Source organism: Monodelphis domestica, chromosome 7 (assembly GCF_027887165.1).
Source record: "Monodelphis domestica isolate mMonDom1 chromosome 7, mMonDom1.pri, whole genome shotgun sequence".
Classification (NCBI taxonomy): Eukaryota; Metazoa; Chordata; class Mammalia; order Didelphimorphia; family Didelphidae; genus Monodelphis; species Monodelphis domestica.
In genome coordinates, this window is record NC_077233.1 from 129784854 (window position 1) to 129806620 (window position 21767).

The 21767-nt window shown below is 35.3% G+C and overlaps 1 protein-coding gene across 4 annotated transcripts in view; it reads left to right on the plus strand.

Moving 5' to 3' along the window:
• Positions 1-4263: 4263 nt before the first annotated feature.
• The window catches only part of RFX3 (regulatory factor X3), a 349544-nt gene continuing 332040 nt past the window's right edge, over positions 4264-21767 (plus strand). For 3 of the 4 annotated variants that reach the window (XM_056805460.1, XM_056805461.1, XM_007499529.3), the window contains exon 1: positions 4265-4910. The gene's annotated coding sequence lies outside the window, so the exon portion shown is untranslated. Of the gene's footprint in view, positions 4911-21767 lie in introns of all 4 variants that reach the window. The other variant, XM_007499524.2, reaches the window with a different exon arrangement.

The following is a 21767-nucleotide window of genomic DNA, read 5'->3' on the forward strand; positions in this document are numbered from 1 at the left end:
GACTTAAGGCAGACTCATTAGCAAGTTATTACAATAATGGAGGCATGAGGTTATAAGGACCTGAATTACAGTAGGGGCCATATTGGAAAAGGGAACATATAAGAGACATATTACAAAGGTGAAATTAATAGGCACTGACAATAGATTCGATTATGGGGTATTGGAGGTGATAGTGAAAAACTGACTTTGGCCTAAAGTTGGTTAGAAAAAATGTAATTTTAAAAATGGGTAGGAATAGACAAATAGTATGTCTTCTCTCCCTATTTAATGTCATTTGCTTCATGAAGGCAGGGCTCCTTTCTTAGCTGAATTTTGTATATCTCAGCATTACTATTTAATAAAATTTTGTTGAATCAAAAGGTAGGTTTTTGACTCAAAATAAGAGTCACTTCTTGATAAAGTTGCCTTGGTGGAATGACTTTTCTTCGGAGATAGTCAAGTCCTCTTTTTCTGGAGGGCTTTATTTTAAAACCAATAATCACTTGTTGGGAATGTTTAGTGATTCCTATTCAGGTATGGATTAGATCAATTGACTTTTCAGGTTCAGATCTCTTTCTATTCTAAGGTTCTATAATTACCCATTAGCTGACAATAGGGGCTGAGATCTGTGCAAAGAACAAAAGTTATTTTTTTTTCCTATTTGACCGTCATTTGCTGGCCTACTGTCTATATTAGGCAGTATCTTAAGGCTCTGCTGGTCTTTTTAAAAAAAGCAAAATATTTCTGAAATGTATCTATGATACATTAAAAAGTACATTTGTAATTATCTTTTAAAAATATCATTTGGAGCCTAAAGTAATACCAAATAGAAGACAGATGTTTCAAAGTTTTCCTTGGAATAAACTAGTCACTTTCAACATTAGGCATTTCTCCACAAAGCTCAATAAGTAGTTTTTATCCTTTGAAACTATGTAACCAGATTCAGCAAAGAGAAACCTCAATTAGAAACTTTGTGTGCACTTTACAAAATACAGTATCAAAGAATAATGCTGTCTGCAACTGAATGTCATAATTTTGAGTCAATAGTTTGGATACTTGTAAGAGGGTCTTAAATTTGAAAATTTTTTGTTATAGTAATTCACATTATTCATTTGTGAATAATCTGAAAAAATACTTCCAAGTCTTCCATACATTATTCATAGGAGTCAAAGAACTTCAAAGCTGGAAGGAATCTCAGACTCTAAAAGTCATTATATAGTCTTTGAAGACCTTAACTCATCAGTCAACAAGCATTTATTAATAAATACTATGTTCCAGGCATTATGCTAAACAATGATGACACAAAGTTCAAAACTTCATTAGTTACAATTTTACTATTTCAGAGAAGAAGGCATTTAGTTATATGATTCAAAGTTAATATCAGGTCTCGTTCTTTATTTTAAATTCAATGCAAGTGTGTTTTAACTTGTTCTCCCAGTTTTATTTAACATTGATTCAGTATAGGGGGCTCTACTATGTTTAAGACACTGATGATACAAAATTGAAAAATTACATTTGTTGAGTGCAAAAAAGATCCAGACAAAGTGATATGAGGTTAGAAGCAGTAATTAAAAGGCAGTTAGGTCATGGGTTGTGAGAAGCAGGCATACTGAAAATGTGGTATAATGGAAGAAGCAGATGGCAAAATGGTTTAGTACAGCATTTCCCAAAATATTTTGGCCACAGAATACTTTTGGACTTGAAATACACTGATGGTACCCATAAATGCTGATCTAGGGGTCTGGAAAATCTCCAGGATAAAGAAAAGGGTAGGAAGTCTCCACTTAGGAAATGGGAAAAGGAAAGAGGAAACACTTATTTTCACAGTTAAAAATGTGTAATTTCATACTTCTAAAGAAACAATAGTAAGAGAACCTCTGTTCACATAACATAGAACAGTATGATAAACAGTGTTATATTAGAAAGAGCACTAGATTGGCATATAAGACAGGGACAAAGTGGAAAGGAAAACTGAACTTTGGTTCACACACCTTGAGTTCAAATTCAGCTTTATAACTAAAATCCTGGTCCTTGAATATTTAAGTCACTTAACTTTTGCAGGTTTCAAATTCCTCACCTATAAAATAAGTTTTAGATAGAAAATATGAGGTCACTAAGTTATCTTGCCAAAGGTTAATATGTACAGTTTATTCCTACAGGCTGTAGGAAAGAGTGTGTAGCTTAATGGATATAAGCTCCTTAAAGTTAGGGAGCTACTGTTTTGTAAGTCATATCTCCAGCATCTACCATTTGGCAGACAAATGTTTGATACTTGTTGCAGCATAAGACTATCTTGGAAGACAGGAAAATCTGGGTTTAAGACACTGACATACATAACAAGCTGTAGGTTATAGGTATATTTTAACCTTTTGGTGTTCTATGGAGACTCCAAGGAGTTATCTGCATTTTCCACACTGTTGCAAAACATGTTTTACTTAGGATCCATTTTTTATTGATGGATATTAAATTAAAAATTAAAAAAATTAATGGAATTATTACTTAGAATTCTAGGTCTGGGTTCAAGAAGACCTGATTTTGTTTGTTCTGAAAGGTAACATAGGGTCCTCTGAAATTCCTTTATTGAGTCATATTCAGTCCCTGGTTAGGGTTTTCTTGACAAAGATACTGGAGTTTTATTTCTTTCTACAGGTCATTTTATAGATGAGGGAACTAAGGTAAACAGGGGTAAGTAACCTGCCCAGGGTCACACAGTTAATGTTTGAGGACAAACTTGAGGATGAGTCTTCCTGACTGAGGCCCAACATTCTATCCATTTTGATACCACCTGGATTCTAAAGTCTCTACCAATTCTAAAACTATGGTCCTGTATCACCCATTCCCAAACTCTTGCTTTTACAGTGATCTCTCATTTCAGAGAAAAACTGAGGTTGAGGAGAGATGATTTACCCCAAAGTCCAAAAGATTTGCTAATGGAAGTACATCCGAGTGGGCATTTAGTTTCTGGGCTCAGAGTCCGAGTAACTGCTCTGCCACTTATTTACTTATCCAGAGATCTGGCTTCCTCATTGGGTAAAATGAAGAGGGAAGAGTTGTAGGGAGGTAACTAGATGCCTTTTTAGTGTCCTTTCCGCGGTTCTCTAATGCTTAGATGCTACGACTAAACTTTAGATCTTTTGGCTCCTGGTTCAGTGCTTTTTCCCACCAAAGCACCTACCCTCTTGTAACATTTCAGCGGGAGTCCAGGATCTTTCCCTCGTCCTCACCTTCCACCTACTTATTCCCATGTAAGGCATCATATTCAGACCAGTCCCCAAGTAATTATTCTGCAACCATGCCAGACAAGGGCAGGAAAGCCAGAAGCGTCGAGACAGCCCTGACCAGCACTACCAGGGATCACAGCAAACTGCTCTAGTTGGGACAGGGACACAATCCTGGGCCCAATTTACTAGCTTCGCCAAGAGGAGGGAGCAACCAATCCATCAAAGTGGGTAGTTCATCTCACCAGGGAAACAAGGCGATTTGACTTCGGAGGGAAGGTGTGCCCTGCACTTGGGCCAAGTCTATATAGATTGATAGGCACTCTCCTTGCCCTTCCTCCACTTCCTGCCTGGTGCCGGCAGGTGCCCTATCAAGCTTGCTCTTTATTTCTACTATCTGCTGGCTTTCTAGCAGGGGGAGAGGATAGTCCGATTCTCTTCTTGAACCGAGGAGATTGGGATCAAATCTTCAACCGACCAGGGCCGCCTCCCCCACGCGCTCAGATCTCTCACTGGCTTTTAAAATGGCGGTCGCCAAGCCGCGAGCTTGGCACGCGCACCCCCCCCCCCCATCGCCCAACACACACACACACACACACACATATATATATACATACATACACACACACACACACACACGCACACACACCCTTCTTAGCTCTGCGAGCCTTAGCTCAATGCCCTTTGAAGACCGACGGGAGACCGGGAAAGCAGGAGACTAGAGAGCGAGGGAGGGGGAGGGATGTAGGAAAAGACTAGAAAACTCTTGTCCCGCGCGGGACCACGGAACCCTAAAGCGCCAAGCTGCTCAGCGACTAGGAAGGAGAAGGTGGAGGTGGAGGAGGAGGTGGAGGAGGAGGAGGAGGAGGAGGAGGAGGAGGAGGAGGAGGAGGAGCAGCAGCAGCAGCAGCAGCAGTTAGGGACGCCTGCGCCTCAATTCCAGGAGAGAGGCGGTAACATCCGGGCTACTCCCCCCACCCGGAAGTGACGTAGGCCGCAGGGGCGGTCACTCTCCAAAGCGCCTGTTTCGCTTTACCGCCTACCCCCGCCAGCGCCATGTCCCGCCGCCCCCTAACCTGAGTGTTTTCTTCCCCACCCTCTTTCGTTTTGGGGAGAAAGGAAGGGGTGTCCTTGCTTCAAAATTGTTCTGCTGAGCCACCAGAATTTTTTTCTTTGAGACACGAAATTTCCAAACCCGTCATTCCACCTTCTAGTGTCATCTCCCCCATCTCCTTAGTTTCGCTTGCAGAAGCAATAGTGTCTTTTTTGAAGGGAGTTTCTTGTCCCTCCCGCCTCTTGCTCCCTTCTCGCCCGGGTCCCTTCCCGTCATTGGACTCTAGTTATAGTCCCCCCTTCTCCCCACTCCCACTGTGAAGTGTCAATCACCGGGCTGTGAGCCCGCCTCTTCCGGCAGCGGTGGCTCTCAGGTTCGGTTGCCTCCTCCCCTCTTCCCTCCCCCAACCCCCCCCTCCCCGTGTGTCTCCCTCTCCCTCCTCTCTCCCTCTCTCTCCCTCTCTCTCCCTCTCTCTCTCTTTTGTGAGTTATAGCAACCGTTGCCTTGTGAATCAAGCGCCATAGTCACCGTAGTCCTGGCGACTGTTACCCATCAACAACAACTACTCCTCTCCTCCTCCTCCTCTTCCTCCTCCTCCTCCTCCCCACCACCACCATCTCCATCACCCACCAACAACACCACAATAATCCACAGCCAAGGTGAATATTATTCTATATCTACATGTGTGTGGGAGCGTGTGGATGTGTGTGTACGCGTGTGTCCGTGCGTGTGTGTATTTGTGTGTGCGCGCGTGTGTGTCTCACTCCTCTGCTGCTGCTGCTTCTCCTCACACCCCGGGGGCTGCTGCTGCTGCTGCTGCTTGCTGCTGCTGCTGCTCAGCTGCTTGCTGCTGCTTCTGCTTGCTGCTGCTGCTGTTGGGGCTTTTCCTCTCTTTCGGGAGCTTGTTTACAATTGATATTTACTAACTATATAGATAGACTAGAATGTGTGTGTACGTCTTGCGCCCCCCGGCCCCCGCCCCCCTCTCTGGTTGCACTTTAGGGATGGAGTGTGATCTGGGGGGTCTGTGGGGAGTGGGAGAGGGAAATACAGTTTTCTGATTGGTATTGTGGAATATTTGTGATCTCAAGGCTGAGGAGGAGGGTCAGGTGGAAAGACCAGGAATCCCCCCCCCCTCCTTTTTTCTTTTTTAAACCTGTATGTTTCCTGCTTTTTTTCAAAATCGAAAGATTACAATGTGCAGGAGGAGCCAGAGGTATTTTTTGTTGTTGTTGTTCACTTGTAGGGCCTGGTATGGATTTTTTCCCCCTTAACCTCAAACACTGGTGAACTTTTCCCACCTCTTATTTCCTCCATTCTGTCCTCTCTTTGCTTTGTAATAAATAGGGTATTCTTATTTAATCACCAGCAATTTCATTGTTTTCTTTTTCTTTTAAAACTGTATTTTCTTTGTGCTGCAAACAGTCTTAATATCCATTCAGCACTCTTCTCCCTTCTTTCTCCCCGCCCCCCCCCCCAACCCCCCTGTACACACAGTGAAGCCAGGGGCCTCTTTACTGTGTTCTTGCTGCTTCGGAGAAAGAGATTTTTTTTAAAGTGTCTTTTTTTTGTGTGCTTGTGATTTAAACCGGATGCAGAGCATCTGTGATAGTTCGGTTAGTAGTTATTGACAGAGCTTTATCTTCATGTGTAAATGGGAGGGGTGGTAGTGAGGTTTCATTTCACTTTGATAAACCTCCAAATAGTGGAGGTCTAAGTAATTTACACTGAGATTATAAGACTATTTTAAACAGAGATAGGACAGAAGAAACTAGTTTATAAATAGTATTTGTGAGTTGTGGTACTTTGAGCGTTCTTCCCCCCTTCTCGGTTCATTTTCCTTTGAGAGTTGAAATTGAAGTCAAGTTGTTCATAAAGAATGTATGAAGCTTCTCAACTTGAAACGTGTGTATATTTCCCTTACTTTGTGATTTAGATCTAGAGACTTAACATATTCTTTGTATTTACTTTTGTTGTTGTTTTCACTGGACATCAAATTTGTTTTATGTTCTATCAGGATTACTTATGAAATCTTTTATATTTATTTTTCCTTTGTAAATATGAGATTAGCTTTCAACCTACAGCATTGATCTTTAGAGTTAACCCAGTTTTACAATGCAAACTCCTTAAATTTATATGTTTTATAGTGTAACTTTTAATGAACTAATTAATAGTAAAGTGGTATTAGTTTTGTTAATATATATGTGTGGGAATAAGTGTAATTTCTTATTTTAAATGCACATTTTTAGTTTTCTAATTTGGAACTTGTTAAATCATGACTTAAACCCAATAAAAAGATATTGATTTAATTGATAAAGCAAACTGAAGAATATGTCAGTGCTGAGATTGTAAAATGTTTAGCAAGTTAAATAATTGTAATGTTTAATTAGGATCAATTATTTGCCAAATACTAGTTTTGTTTCCTTTAGTTTTATTCTTTAACCCATTTTCCTATACATGCTTCATATGAACGAACATGATATTTTGGTCAGAGAGTAGTCTTTCTCAAACGATCTCAATACCTTTATGGTTTATCTTTCTGGATGTCAAATCTATAATCCTACCTTGTATTGTTTTTGTTCAGAGGAAATGTCAAATACCCCAGCAGTTTCTGATCCCTGAAGCTCCTGGGTCCCATAAACTCTCACTGAAGTTAATAGTTTTGCTTTTATTAGATGCAGATTCACAGACTTTTTTGTTATTTGCATAATGGGTTATCAGTATGATAGGCTATGGTATGATGTTATGGTTTAGTATTTTAATGTTCAGGATGCAAGAATTTGCATCATTTTAAAGAATTTACAAGCACTACACACAGATTTTGTTTTTTTAATAAAATATTTAGTGGCCTCTTTGATGTAAGCACTATACTTTCATAGGTCTAGCAAAACTATTAGTTTAAGAAGATTTTGGTAAAGTTGTAGTCACAGATTATTTCCACTCAAAAGTGAGTCAACTTCATTTAGATAGGCTTCTAAAATATATTCTGGTATTGACAGATTCATTAATTTAAAAGATGATGACAGATAATAGAGAATGATCCTACTTAACATTTTTATCATTATCTTAATGTTTCTTGGGAGGATTCTTTAAGTAGATATTTGGATTTTCATGTGTCCTAAAGTTTTAAACCTAGCAAGTGATGATGATACCTACCATTTTTTAAAAGTACAGTGATTTTGTGAGGGGGAAACCCAATCAAAATGTTCACTTGGTATTACCTGTTTTATATAGGTGAACATATATGATTAATGTATGTTTTAATGCCTTGATACATTTAGTGCATAGAGCTTTCTGAATTGTTTGCAGTATTTACCCCAGTTTATTAATTGCATTAAAAGAAAATAGATGCTTTTTGAGTCAAGCATTCATAATTATTGAACCAAAATTCATTCTTTACATTAGCTCCCCAATTTTTTTATGAAATAGGAAAGTTAGGCCTAGTTCATATAATAAATACTTGTAGCTTCCCCACCACCACCACCATTCAGAAAGACTTGTGCTATAATAAGGGTTTTAAATGTTCTGAGACTTTCAGTCTGATGTACTTTACACCCTATTATACTAATAACATGAATTTTTTTAGACATCAAACTTTATTTTTCCTTTTTTGTGAACAAACTAGAGATTCAAAATAAATGTAATCTATTAAGGATAAAGTCATTGCTTTATTTGAATACTGGTACATAATGCTTATTGGTAACTTTTTATAAACCATTCTTTTGAAAATTATACTGGAGTGTGCTTTCATCTGAACTTTCTATCAGAAAAAAATGTAGGCGGAATATAAAGACTTCACTTTAGATTTTGAATGTGTGTTTCTTGATTAAATAGTTAGCTCATCAGAAGTGTAGGAAGAGTAAAAGCAAACTTAGAACAATAGAACAGGAATGTTGTTCTTGATAAAGTTATTCAGAAAATAAGGACATGAAGTAGGTATTTACTATAGAAATAAAATTATAATTAGCATCATAATAATTTTTAATGATAAATATGGGGATAAGGAAAATCATATTCTGACTTTTAAAGTGAATACTTATAATTCATCAAACAGATTTTTTTTTCTGACTAGTATTATTTGTACACCCTTAGAATGGTTACCACAAAATTACATTTCGAGTTCTCTGTTCACAGGTGCATAGTGCTTCCATATTTTGGAAATCCAAGATTAAGTGGATTTGACTAAATCTAGCTTGTTAGGGACAGATGGTTTCTTTAAACAGGTGTCACTTTCATTTCTAGTGCATTGTGTTGGGACTTCCAGTGGCTCACAAAAGGGCTGTCTAAAGCAGGTGGCATCCTTTGCTTTTGTCATTAGTAAAATCTACTTTCAGAGCTAATTATTTTTCCAGAAAGAGGATACTTTTTAATAAGTGTTTTTTTTTTAAGATAGTTTAAAACTCTACTAGTTACTAAACATTTCATTTTTTGTATTTTTTTTGGCAAGTAGCACAACATGAACTCTTGTAAATCATTTAATTATTGATAATATTGCTTTACTCCTTTTGAGTAAACAAAGCAAATCCAAAAGTTATCCAGCAATTCAAGTAATTAGGTAATTTTTGTAGGGCAAGAAGCCATAATACTTGAAAATGAAATACAATTTGGTTATTATGACAAATGAGCTCGTAACTTTCATTTATGATGTCATTGTATTTTTAATGTAACTTATAATGTGAACATTTCATATAAAAACAGATGAAATTTTAGTGGTTTTATTATGCCATTTAAAATTAATTGATATATGAAAAGATTTAAAATATTTTAATTATAGATATTAAAATTTTCAGGAGAATTTTAGGATAAATTTCAAAAATGAAATTATGTATCCGACTACTAAATGAAGCAACATCCACTCCGTTAGTCTTTAAGGTCTCTTTCAGTGCTATCCTCATTGTGGGAATTTTAAATTTCCTATTGCAAATGCACCAGAGGGTGCTATGCTATTTGGATTGCTGTCACCAAACAACATGAACTGATAAGGACTTTTAGTTTATAGAAAAAGGCATTTAAAAAAAATTATGGGCATCTTCAAGCTTACATTGGCTGAGATTGGAAAATGAAATTGAAATGATTTAGTTTTAGAAGTTCTATATGAAATATACCACTCCATGATTGATAATAGATGTTAGTACAAGATATACCAGTTCCAAGACCTGTTTTATTGAAATGATTTAGTTTTAGAAGTTCTATATGAAATATACCACTCCATGATTGATAATAGATGTTAGTACAAGATATACCAGTTCCAAGACCTGTTTTATTATAATCTAATTCAAAAATTTAAATCTCCAAATAACTTTACTTGTGTAGTACAGTGCACAATAATTTTTATTATGTTATCCTTTTCTTTGTTAGTTTACCTAACGAGATTTATGTCATTTTTATGGTATACATTCATAAATATATCACCCTCTGAAGTTAATAATACACATCAATATTGTGTGTTCATTTAAAACTTTTATATTACAAAATCAAATTTTGATAGAAAATGTATTTTTTTTTCATTCAGTGACCTAAGGTTATCAACTAAGCTACACCAAAGTGAAATTTTAATGTTTCAGTTTAATTAAACTAGTGTAAATGAAGTAGAGAATTTGTTTCTTCCAAATTCATTCTAGTTCTGACTAACCTGGTTTGAGTAAATGGGATTACTATTCTACCTACTGCTGAGGATTGTGTAAGGAAAACATTTTGTATATCCTTAAAGCATTATGTAAATATGAATTATTATTATAGCTATCTGGAAAATTGTCTCTTATGTCTTCTGTTGTATTGTATTGATTTAGAATAGTGATTTGGGATCTTGCATTGCTTTCTGGGTATGATTGTGGGTTCAAAGGAAGTTTTGTAAGACAACCAGAGAATCAAGATTTTGCACCATTAAGTTAGATACACATCAGTGTGAATCTGATGAGCCTGTTATTACTAATAATGTAATAATAGCTAATATAAGCATAGAATTTTACAAATATTGTCTCATCTTATCCTGGGAGATATGTACTGTTATATCTATTTTGTAGATAAGGAAACTGATGTGGATGGACATTAAGTGACTTAACCAAGGTGAATATAGCCACTAAGTATATGAGACTAAATTTGAACTTGTATCTACATTTGAACCTAACTGCCTCTTAAATAAATACAGGTAGTTGTAATACCAAGAAAGAATCACTCGCTGGCTTTGGAGTAGGGAGACTTGGTCTTATCCCTAACTCTTCACAACCTAGTGAGTCAATTGGCAAATCAAACCTTTGATCCTCAGTTTCCTCATCATTAAAATAGGGATAGTAAGACTAGCATTACTCACCATGTAAGTAGTTTATCAAAAGGAAAATGCTTTTTCAATCTCAAAATATTATACATATAAAGTATTACTAGTTTTTTTCTTACTCAGAGGACATGTTTACTGTGTTAGATAGACAGATCTTAACTGTAATTCTTCCTAAAGGTCATTTCATATTAAAGCATAAAATTGTATATGCCCTCAAAGTGAATAATGGTTCTGTAAATATCAAAAGCATCAATTATAATAATACATTTATATAACACTTTAATAAACATTAAGTGTCTATTAAAGGGTTAGACATAGTAGATGCTGGCATACAATACAAAAATGAAAATAGCTTGGCCTTCAGAGGGTTTACATTCTCCTAAGGGATTTAAGGTTTGCCAAGTGCTTTCTTCACAACAACCCTGAGAGGTAGCAAGTATTGTTATCCCTATTTTATCCACTAGTATACTGAGGCTGTGAAAGGTTAAAGGATTTGTTTATGGTCACACAGCTAATGGAACTCAGGTCTGTTCGTCCCTGAATTTCAAGTCCAGCACTCTCCACTAGGGCATGCTGCACTCATGCAAATGCTATGATTTTAGATCTTGGAGGGAACCTTTGAGATCTCAGCTCAGTTTTCTCATTTTACAAACAAGGAAAGTGAGGCTCAGAGGGGAGGAAGTAACTACCAAGATTATAAAGGTAGTTAGAGGCAAAGTCAGCATTTAAACCCCAATATTCTCATTCCAAGGCCAGATTCCTTCTAAATTTTATGTTCCTTGTCTTAATGAAATAAATGAGTCAGGTGTGCTTCAAAGTTCTTTGTTTTTCTCTGCAGAACAATTATAATTTAATAACTATACATTCTCTCTCTCTGTCTCTCTTTATCTCTCTCCCTCCTTCCCTTCCTTCCTTCCTCCTACACCTCCCTTTCTTCCCTCCTTCCCTTTCTCCTTCTTTTCTCCTCCCTCTCCTCCTCCATCTTTTCCTTATTCAAATTAGCTGTGTGACTAGTGGTTATAGTTCTGAGTTTGGAGTCAGGATAACCTAAGGTCAAATTACGTTGGGCAAGTCATTTAATCTCTGTTGCCTCAGTTTCCTCAACTGTAAAATGGAGATAATAATAATAATATCTACCTCCCAGGATGGTTCTGAGGATCAAATTAAATAATATTTATAATGCACTTAGCACATTACTTTTCATGTAGTGGTGCTATATAAATGGTAGCTATAACTATTATTAAGTCACCTCTCAGTTTCCCAAGTAACTCTATAAAGAATCTAACTTACATTCCATTTGTTGATTTGTAACTGTGGAAAGAAAGTTCCCTACACAAGTGAAATCATTGGTCAGCCTTTCTACCCCCTCCACCCCTAAAACATCTATGTATTGGCTGCTCTGTTGATCAATTTCCCCCACCACCACCACCACCACCACCACCACCACCACCACCACCACCACCACCACCACCCTGATTTCATATCATAGTAAACATGAGAGGCCAAAATGTTTTCTTTAGAAGACTTCGCTAACCTCTGAAATTTTGTTTACTCAGAGTATGATATATTTAACACATATTTAAATTAAGCCATTTCTATATTCCCCAGTAAATTCTATATTTTAAAAGTTCATAGAGTTCATTAGTAAAATCTTAGAAAGCTATGCAGCAAATAGTAATTTTGGCATAGTTGATTTCCAACTGTATGCTTACATGTATCAAGGGGAACCTAAGCTAATATCAGACATATGCAATATGTAAACATGAAAAAGGACAAATAGTATAGTTGACTCTCTTAGTGCTAAAGAATGGTTAAGGATTCCCTTTCTCAACAAATTCATACTTAGTGGCATCTCTTAAGTTGCTGTTCAATATTTTTATTGTATTTCTGTATTTTGGTATATCTTAGAGAAATTAAGTATCTGGCATTAAAGTCATTTATAAATTCTTATAATTTTGCACAACTTATATCTGATTTTACTTTTCTCAAATGAGCAATCTCTGATGTATTCTAGTTGATCTAACAGTTTATTTGCTCTTTAAACTGAATTTTATTGAGAAATTCTTACAGCTTTATGTTTTATATATATTGAGACTTTCCTTTTCATATTGCTTACATGAGAAGTTTTAGACATGAACCTACAACACTCAAGAGGAACTCAAATTAGATTAAGTTGTAATTGTGATATATTTAACAAAATTAATAAAAATATAATACAACAATATTAATATGTGGGTTTCAAAATCAATATGTGGCCCTCCAGAATTCTAATGTACAGTTTAGTGGGTTCCCATATCTATTTGAATTTGACACATGTGGATTAAATTTTATGTTTTCTTTTCTATTTTTTTTGTGCATAATACTTCTTTAGCAAATCGGCGACCTTAGTGAGTTGGGTATTCTATACCACCATATATGATTCTTATTCAAGTCTTTTCATTGGAGGATCTATCCATAACACTAAAGGGCTTTCCTTTGTTTCATTTAATATTTCATTCATGGTACTCACCTCTGATTCCTCATTCTTACCAGTGTAAACCTTAAAATTTCTTAGACTTATAAATGTTGGAAATTTCACCATTGGGAAATTTCATACTGGAAAAATTTCCTACTGATAGTCTATTGGAATGTGAACCTCCCTTGGCATGGGAGGGTCCTTCTCCTCCCTACTTAAGATTACTTTAGGACAGAAACCTTTTGCTGAACAATGGAAAGGGCTTTGACCTTTACTTAAGCATAGAACAGGAAGTTCTTTGAGTCATGATTGATTTTAGAATTGATACAATAGAGATACTTGGAATGACAGAACCAGGTCTTGGAAAATACAATCTCCACCCTACTCAGAGTAAAAGGATTTAGGAAGGGCTGCAGCAAAGATCAAGATTTAATTATTTGAGAATATGACCTTCAACAGACATGTGCAAAGGGGCAGACCTCTGGGCGGTCGTGGGTTAAGCTAGAGCCACCATTGGCACAGGGAAGACATGGACAGTGATTGGTAAATGTGAGAACTGAGGGGAGGGAACTGAGATGGTTTCCTTAAAGATAGCAGGGTCTGAGGACTGGGGGTTGGTTGGAGAGGTTTTGCTCTGAGAGGTGGTGCTTTGAGAAGCTTGCTCTGAAGGAGGCTGGAGGTGGAGGCCCCTGAGACTGTTTCTCCATTTTGGTCACGTGAGTGATAGGGACTGATCTCTTTTCTTTGCCTCAGCTATCTAAGGGCTTGGGCCTTTTGGCCCAGCCTAAACAGAGGGGGTATTTAAGCCCTATTCCCATCTCTCTCTCTCTCTCTCTCTCTCTCTCTCTCTCTCTCTCTCTCTCTCTCTCTCTCTCTAATACTTTTCTTCCTCCTGTTTGTAATTAAAAACTCCATAAAAGGTTGACTGCTGACTTGAGTTTTCATTTAGGAATTACATAGCTGAATTCCTTGGCGACCTTAAAATTAATATATATCAGTCTTTTAAAGTGATTTCCTTGTTACACCAGAATGATACAGTGGAAAGAGCACTAGTACTAGAATCAGAGGGCCTAGGTTCCAGAACTTATTGCCATCATTTGACATCTATGTGATCTTTGACTAGTTACTTAACTGCTATGAGCTTCAGTTTTCTCATCTTTAAAATGTCAAGGTTTTGTATTAATTGGCCTATTAAATTCTTTCTAGCTCCAAATCTATGATTCTATGATCTTTGATGATGCCTGGTAATATGATACTGTCTATTTATAATTGTCATTCAGCTTTTTAAAAATCTACAGTTTATCTTTTTCAGTATATAATGTATCTAACATATAACTTTCAAAACTGTCCTGCTTGTCTGATTCATTTTGTCCATCTATTTGTATTTGTGTGTGTGTGTGTGTGTGTGTGTGTGGTGGTGGGAGAGAAATGGTACCCCCATCTCTCTTCACATTCATCTTTACAATTGTTCTTTCAATCATCTGCAATTTTGATTCTCAGAAATCACGGGGTTCTGTGATTCATAATCATATAATGGCACCAGGAGAATATTTTTTAAATATATATTTTTAAACCCTTACCTTTTGTCTTCTAGTCAATACTGTGTATTGGCTCCAAGGCAGAAGAGTGGTAAGGGCTAGGCAATGGGGGTCAAGTGACTTGCCCAGGGTCATATAGCTGGAAAGTGTCTGAGGCCAGATTTGAACCTAGGACCTCCCATCTCGTCTCTAGCCTTGGCTCTCAATCCACTGAACTACCCAGTTGCCCCCCCCCCCATCCCCAAGAAATACTCTTAACAGTGTAGTAGAGTGTAAAGGAACTTTGTGTTGTGTGTCAGAAGACCTTAGCTCTATTCACTTCTTCACTATCCTGCTTTATGACCTGATCACTTCAACTCTTTGAGCCTCAGTTTTCCCATCTACAAAGGGAGGAGGCTGAGCTAGAGAATCTAGTCTCTGAGTTGTAACATCTTACTTTTAAGGATTTTATTGTTTGACATACTGGGACAACCACTTTTTTCCTGCCCTCCTGAGTCTCCTCTAGACAAAGAATTCTTAGATTCATCTTTCTTATTACTTTCATGAGAAGCAGCAATGCATAGCTTGTATCACTGTCCATTGGAGTTATAGTTTAGTCTTGAGAGTAGTCTGATTGAGTCCCTTTTCCTGTTTATTTGACTTGATTTCAGGGAAGGATGGGCAATAAGTAAACAAGAAAGTAGCCTGAGGAATTTAAGGTGAACAAGGCCTGCAACAGGTGTACATCCATGAGTGGTAGACATTAAGATTTGAGTGAGGGATGAGAAGTAATTGGGAGAGTAGAGGAAAACTAACAAAAAAATTAATAAGGAAGAATGGTAATAAAGGTCAAAAATAATGAACTGTGAATCTGGACAACTTAGTTCTAGTTTCATTACTGCCACTAATTAGTTGGGGGACCTTGGACAAGTCACTTTATCCCCACTAGGTTTCAGTTTCTTTATCAGTGAAATGAATGGGTTGGACTAGTTGACTTCCAAGGTCCCTTCCAGACCCAGCATTCCATACTCCTTTAATTCTATTACATTACTGAATAGGTAGTAGTTAAGGGGACCCCTGCTTTAGGGCAAAGGAATGGGAATGAGGATGTTTGATGTATTCTCTGGGATACTTGAGGCTGTTGTTTGCTTTATCTGGTCAAAACAAAAAGAATGAGAATCCATGAATGAGTTTGTGACCTGGCCATGGTTATGGCATCCTTGGAATCATCCACCAGTCCTCTCCAGTGAGCTCACAACCCACAAGATAAGAGGTAACTTAGTCCTAGAGATGGAGTTTAAGCCTTAGCAATATAATGAGTGGCAGTTGAGGCTCTTGATTTACTGAGGAGCTCACGTTCAGAATGCTGTTTCCCAAGAATGTGGATATGAAGATATCCAGAGAGGGAAGTTTCTCATTACTATTAACTATAAAATTAACTTCTTTGCATACTATTGTGAATTTCTTAAGTTTATCTTTTCAATAAGCCTTGAAGTTTTTTTTCTTATGTCTCCCTTTTTTTGGGGGGGAGGTTGAGATAAGGCTTATCAAAGAATCTGAAAATATGGTAGTTTCTCTATAAGGACCAGAGGTCTGAGATCCTGGGGCCCTGCTCCAGGAAAAAATGCTTTAACACATGCCATAAGTTTCAGGAAAATAAATCCTTGTTTTTTTCTGATAATTTTTATTATCAGAACGGGGGGACGGAGGAGTTGCTTGATAACAAATCTATCCTTTCTTAAAGTAAAAGGTTTAAAGACTGAAAGTAAGCCACAAGACTTTATCTTAAGTTCGCTAATGTATCTCTCATCTCCATTCCAAATACACAGCAGGATTACGTGAAGTAGCATTTTTCTTCTTTGAAGAAAACACATATAACTCTTTAAAAAGATACAAAGGAGACAGATGACTTTAGAGGGGAACAAAAACAAAACAGTGAAGTGTTAGTACCACCAAGTTAAATTTAATGTATATTGAAAAGAATAAGTATATTTGATTGTTGATGGTTTCACGTACATTCTCCATTTCCTTTTTTGGTATGTATGAAAGTGTTCATGTTAAATGATTTTCTAGTTAATATTGTTTTAAAGAATAGATACATTCTCTACTGTATTTCATACCTGCAGAAATCTTAACAGGATTAAAAAAATGAGTCAGTGAGTTATTTCTTCTTTTTATTGAGTAATATAACCATATTCTTAAGATGTTTCTATCACATTTTATCAGTGCACTCAGTAGCAATTTACTTCCCATAAAATAAGTATGAATTATATCTATCTATATTTAGCTGATAAAGTGGTAGACATGGGCCTTAACATGAAGAACAGAGATCTTTTGGTAAATCTTTACTCCTGACTATGACACATCTGTGAATTAGGACTTTTGTTCTAGATCACTAGGTGTAGAATTGGGAGATGCATGATTTCAAATAGAAGCTCTGACACATACTTGGTGAATGACCTTAGGCAAGTCACTTAAACTCCCTGTTTTCTTTTCTACAAGAGAAAATATTATATATACTACCTTTTTCACAGGCTTATTGAAAGGAAAATGGTTGCTAAATCTTATAAAAGCAGCAATGAAGAGTCAGATTAATTCACAAGGTAATATAACTACCTTAACACTCCCTTTTCTTGAAAGTGCTAAATGTATAATACCTTCATTTCATGCCTTTAGAGCCACAAATAGGGAGGAGAAAAAGAAATAGAAATATTGCCAGTAGTCTCTGGAATCATCTAATGTTTCCTTTATGCTACTTTCTAGCTATTCTAGGGTTTTGCATAAATAAAAAAAAGAGAAAAATTGGAGAAGTGAACTGGCACATTTTTAGCCATTACTCTGATATTTTGAAATAGTCACTGGTTTTCTTTCCCTCCTCCCCCACTCAGATAACAACTCCTTTACAGTTTAAGAATTGCGGCTAAAAGAATCATTGCCTGAAAGCCAGTCTTCTGGTGATGAGCCTTACCATACTTAGCTTGTCTTTGATCAACAGATAGTTCATCTTGCTGGTCTGTGTTCTGTGTCTGTCCAACTTGATAGGACTTGCCAGAACTACTTCTCTACCATAGAGTTGGACTTTAATGGAGGACAGATTGCACCTTTTCTATGAACTTAATGGACACAAATCTTTCTAGCCCCTGATAATGAATAGAGAACATCCCTTTGTAGAGCTTTTTTCCCTAAATTAAACATGCACATCCATAGAAAGGAGGAGAGAGAAAATCCTACTTATGTGCCAGAAAATAAAAATGATGGATTAACTCAGTTCCCTACCTTCTGCTCTGTGTGGGAAATTCTGAGTTGTCTTTGTGGATATGTTTGGTGATTGAACCAGGTTTTCTTTCCTGGTTGTGTTTTGAATTGGCATTGTTTGGAACAAAAGAGTGTTGCCTGTCTTATCCCTAATAATGCTTTGTCTGATTGACAGCCAGTTATACCTAATGTTACTACTAGACAGTGATTTTCAGAAGTTTATATGTTATTTGATTATATGATTATTAAATGATTTGCAGATAAGTTTACCATTTTAAAATGTATAGTTAATGTACAGAAATTTATCTTTAAATAGTCAGGGATGCCTTGATTAAAAACTAGTATATAAAAATTCAGTTACGAAACAGATAAATTCCCTAGGGGGTTGTTATTTACATTACAAATAGACTTCATTTTGGAACAAAATTTGTTATATACTCTACCCTGGGCATGTTTTAAAATATGAATGAGTTATAGCAAATTTATACATCTTCCAGGAATGTTTATATGGATTAGTGTATTATAAAATTAAAAAAATCAGAAGTTGTATACTCTGTTAAATATATGTGGTTTCCACATGTGCTTGAGTTGCTTCTAATAAACTAAAATGTTTCCTTTAAAAGTAACGAGCAATTTTTGTTGTTACATTTTGTGAATTGGGGAAGAGAGTAAATATCAACTCACACTCATACTAGAATGCTGCTTTTTAAAGGATACTTTTAGCAAATAATCCCATAAATTTTAGTGTTGAAATTATTGGCTTGTTACTGTAAATGAAAATATTAGACAACTGGATTGTAATCATAGTTTTAAAAGGGAAAACTCGCTTACCTTTTTAGGATAGGCATAGTACTGGAATAGAAATTACTTGTATTGTAGGATTGACTTAAATTTTTAGGTTTAAGTAGATTGAGATTGCTTTGAATGGGGAATGGAAGTTAATTTTGATTATATTGAATTTAGGATAGCATTTACTATAGGTGAAGAGGCTAGAGTTCCAAGCTGCTGTGATTTAGGAAGCAAAAAATTTTGAACAAAAAGGAAAACAGTGATTTTACCTATTTTCTTTTTATTCTCAATGCCTATTGCTATAGTCCCTATATTAATTTGTGCTTGTATTAATTTGCATTACTTTCTGGAATATCTCAAATCCTGTAATAGTCTTATATGATGCATGATGCTTTGAGCTTTGGAATGCACCAAATAACCTTTTTGCTTTGAAAGCCTTTTAATAATTTCAATGATAGCACAGCATATATAGAACAAAAGTATCTTAATCTAAAAGGCTGGAGTAAGAATTTGAGGAAGTCAAGGGAAGAATGAGAAAAGTAAAAATAGAATATAAAAAAGAATAAGACTAGTGAAAAAATGCTTATAGGACTGGAGTAGTTGAATGTATAGGAAGTAAAGATAAATAGTAAGATATATTGCAAAAGGCAAAGAATAATGGGTAAGAAAATAAGGGAAGTAATGATAGATTTGCAATATTATTTTGACTAGTTATTTGAACTGACTGGTAGGAAAAGCTGATGAGAGGATCAGAACAGTATTTTATCACTTTTATGTGAAGCTATTTATACTGTTTGTAGGCCTTCAGTACTTAGACTTGATGGAAAATATGAATGTTTTACACAAGAAAACATTTAATGGATGTGTTCCACTGTAAATTAATATTGGCATAGTTTAGTAAATTTAGGATATTCTTAGTCACCTGAGGTGTCTGAGAAATGTCTTAATTTCATCTCAAACTTAAAGCTCAAGGACTTAGTAACTGTCTCTGAAAAACTAAATAGTATAAAATTATATACTTTAAAAGCACCTTGCCTATTGAAATAAAAAGGAATCTATTTTGTTACTGTTACATCCAGAGAATCTAAATATGTTAGTAAACATAACCAAATTTGTACAAATTGTAACAATTGTTAGGATTATGTTTGAAGTCTTTAAAAATTTTTATATCATGATGTACAATGAAATATTGCTAGTACTTGATTTTTTCTTATCTGCATATTTCTTAACCAGGAAACTTATTCTTAGTTGTTGGTCAAGTCTTCTGTTTAATAATTCCAGATTCCAGTACTTGAAACCTGACCTATTACTGAAAAGGGAGCAAGCAAAAGGACAACAATCCATGTTAAAGTACACAGGAAAAAAAATTGTCTTGAGATCTGACAGAGGTGGTATTGATGCATAGAAGATTCGTCATCCCTGTAAAAAGACTACATAGAAGGGTGTCTCCTTTATATTTTGTAATAATTTTATTAGCTTAGAAAACTTTTTTAAATGTTAAGATTTTAGTCTTTTAGGATTCTATGTACATTTTTTAAAAGAATGTTGCCTCAACTTAAGGGTATTTTCTGAGGCCTGATTTTAGTTGATTACAGAATGAAAGCAACCTTGACACTTTTCAAGAATATAAATCTTAAAGTGATAGAAATCCTTTAAAAATCTTGTAAAAAAGGCTACAATATCACAACTAATTGTCATGGACATAGTTCAAAATAATTTCTCTTTAAAAATTTTAATTTTTTTTATTATTTATTTATTTCAATTAATTAATTAAATTTAAAATAAAAAAATAAAATTTTAAAGCAGTCTCCTTTTTCTCCCATCAATATTTTAGTCTTTTTTATTACACTCTTTGGTTTAAGCTTTTGCATACAATTCTTTTCATTTATTAGAATGGGAAAAGTAGCAAGTTGTCACAAAATCTCACTTTGAGAGATGATAAGGAAAGGGAACTAGCTGTTAATGACTGAGTTGGAGAGGTATTTGTAAAACAGAATTGATTCTAGGAGAAAAGAGAGAAGACTATATTGAATAGGAGGGGGGGAGAAGTTGAAGACACATATCTATACATATATCACAAATGGTGATAAAAGGACATTTTAATAAGAAGTAAAAATTAATTTCATTTTCATAGGCAAATGCTTTCCTATTTGAATCTAATAAAATGATCAAGCTATGTAGATATATAGAAACTATACTTCTGAGATCTAAAAAGTTGAATAGAAATGTGTAATTTACTAAATAAAATGTTCTATAATGATCTTTTTAAAAATGTAATCTAGCTAACTAAATCAAAGAGGGAAGTGATAATAGTAGAAGTGTTTTTGTGTTGTAAATTAACAGTTCTGTTTTCAAAGGCCCTCTCCTGTGTAATTAGAAATTAGCCAAATAATAATGTTTATATGACCTTTTTGTGCATTGTTAAGATTTTTAACAACTCAAAGTAAATGTAGCATACATAAGAGGAAAATGTATAAGATATATTCATATAGACAATGTTTGGTTGAAAAGAAAAATATAATAAGCAAGCAAAAATTAAAATCAAATGCTATCCATGTTAATTTTTATAATATTAAAGGCATTTTACATATGTAAATATATGTGTGTATATATATATTTATGTGTGTTTATATGGATGGGGAGAGAGAGTATGTGTTACCAATTTAAAGTAACACTGCATTTGAAATAATTGAAAATAGTTTTCCCTTTTGGGATAGGAGACCATTAAAATTAAGTAAATTAAATTATCACTTAATTTGGTGTTTTCTCATTTTTTTATATTTTTCATTATTTGGATCAAAGTGTGCTCCATTTTATTCTAATGGTGATTTTAGTTTATACTTTCAATGGACCTCTAGATTTAAGTTATAGGATGTTTGCTCTTAAAATTGGCTAGTTTCACTGAAAAAATAATCTTATTATTAAGTCAGCTTAATGGACTTTATTCTTAGGGAATTAAAAAAATTTTCCTTTGCATCAAGCTAATTTTTGGAGAATGAACTCTTCAGATGAGGTGTCTGGGAAGATTGCTCTGGGTCATGAAATTAAAACATTTGCTGTCTTAATTCTATTCATTTAAATATAGACTTAATATCCATTTTTAAATTTGGCTTCTTTAGCCTACTTTCTATAATGAAGCTGCAGTGAACTTGGAAGAAACTGGTAATGGCCCGTTATTTCAACCCATATCTCAGTAGTTAAACCTAATAAGAAATACCTAGGTAGC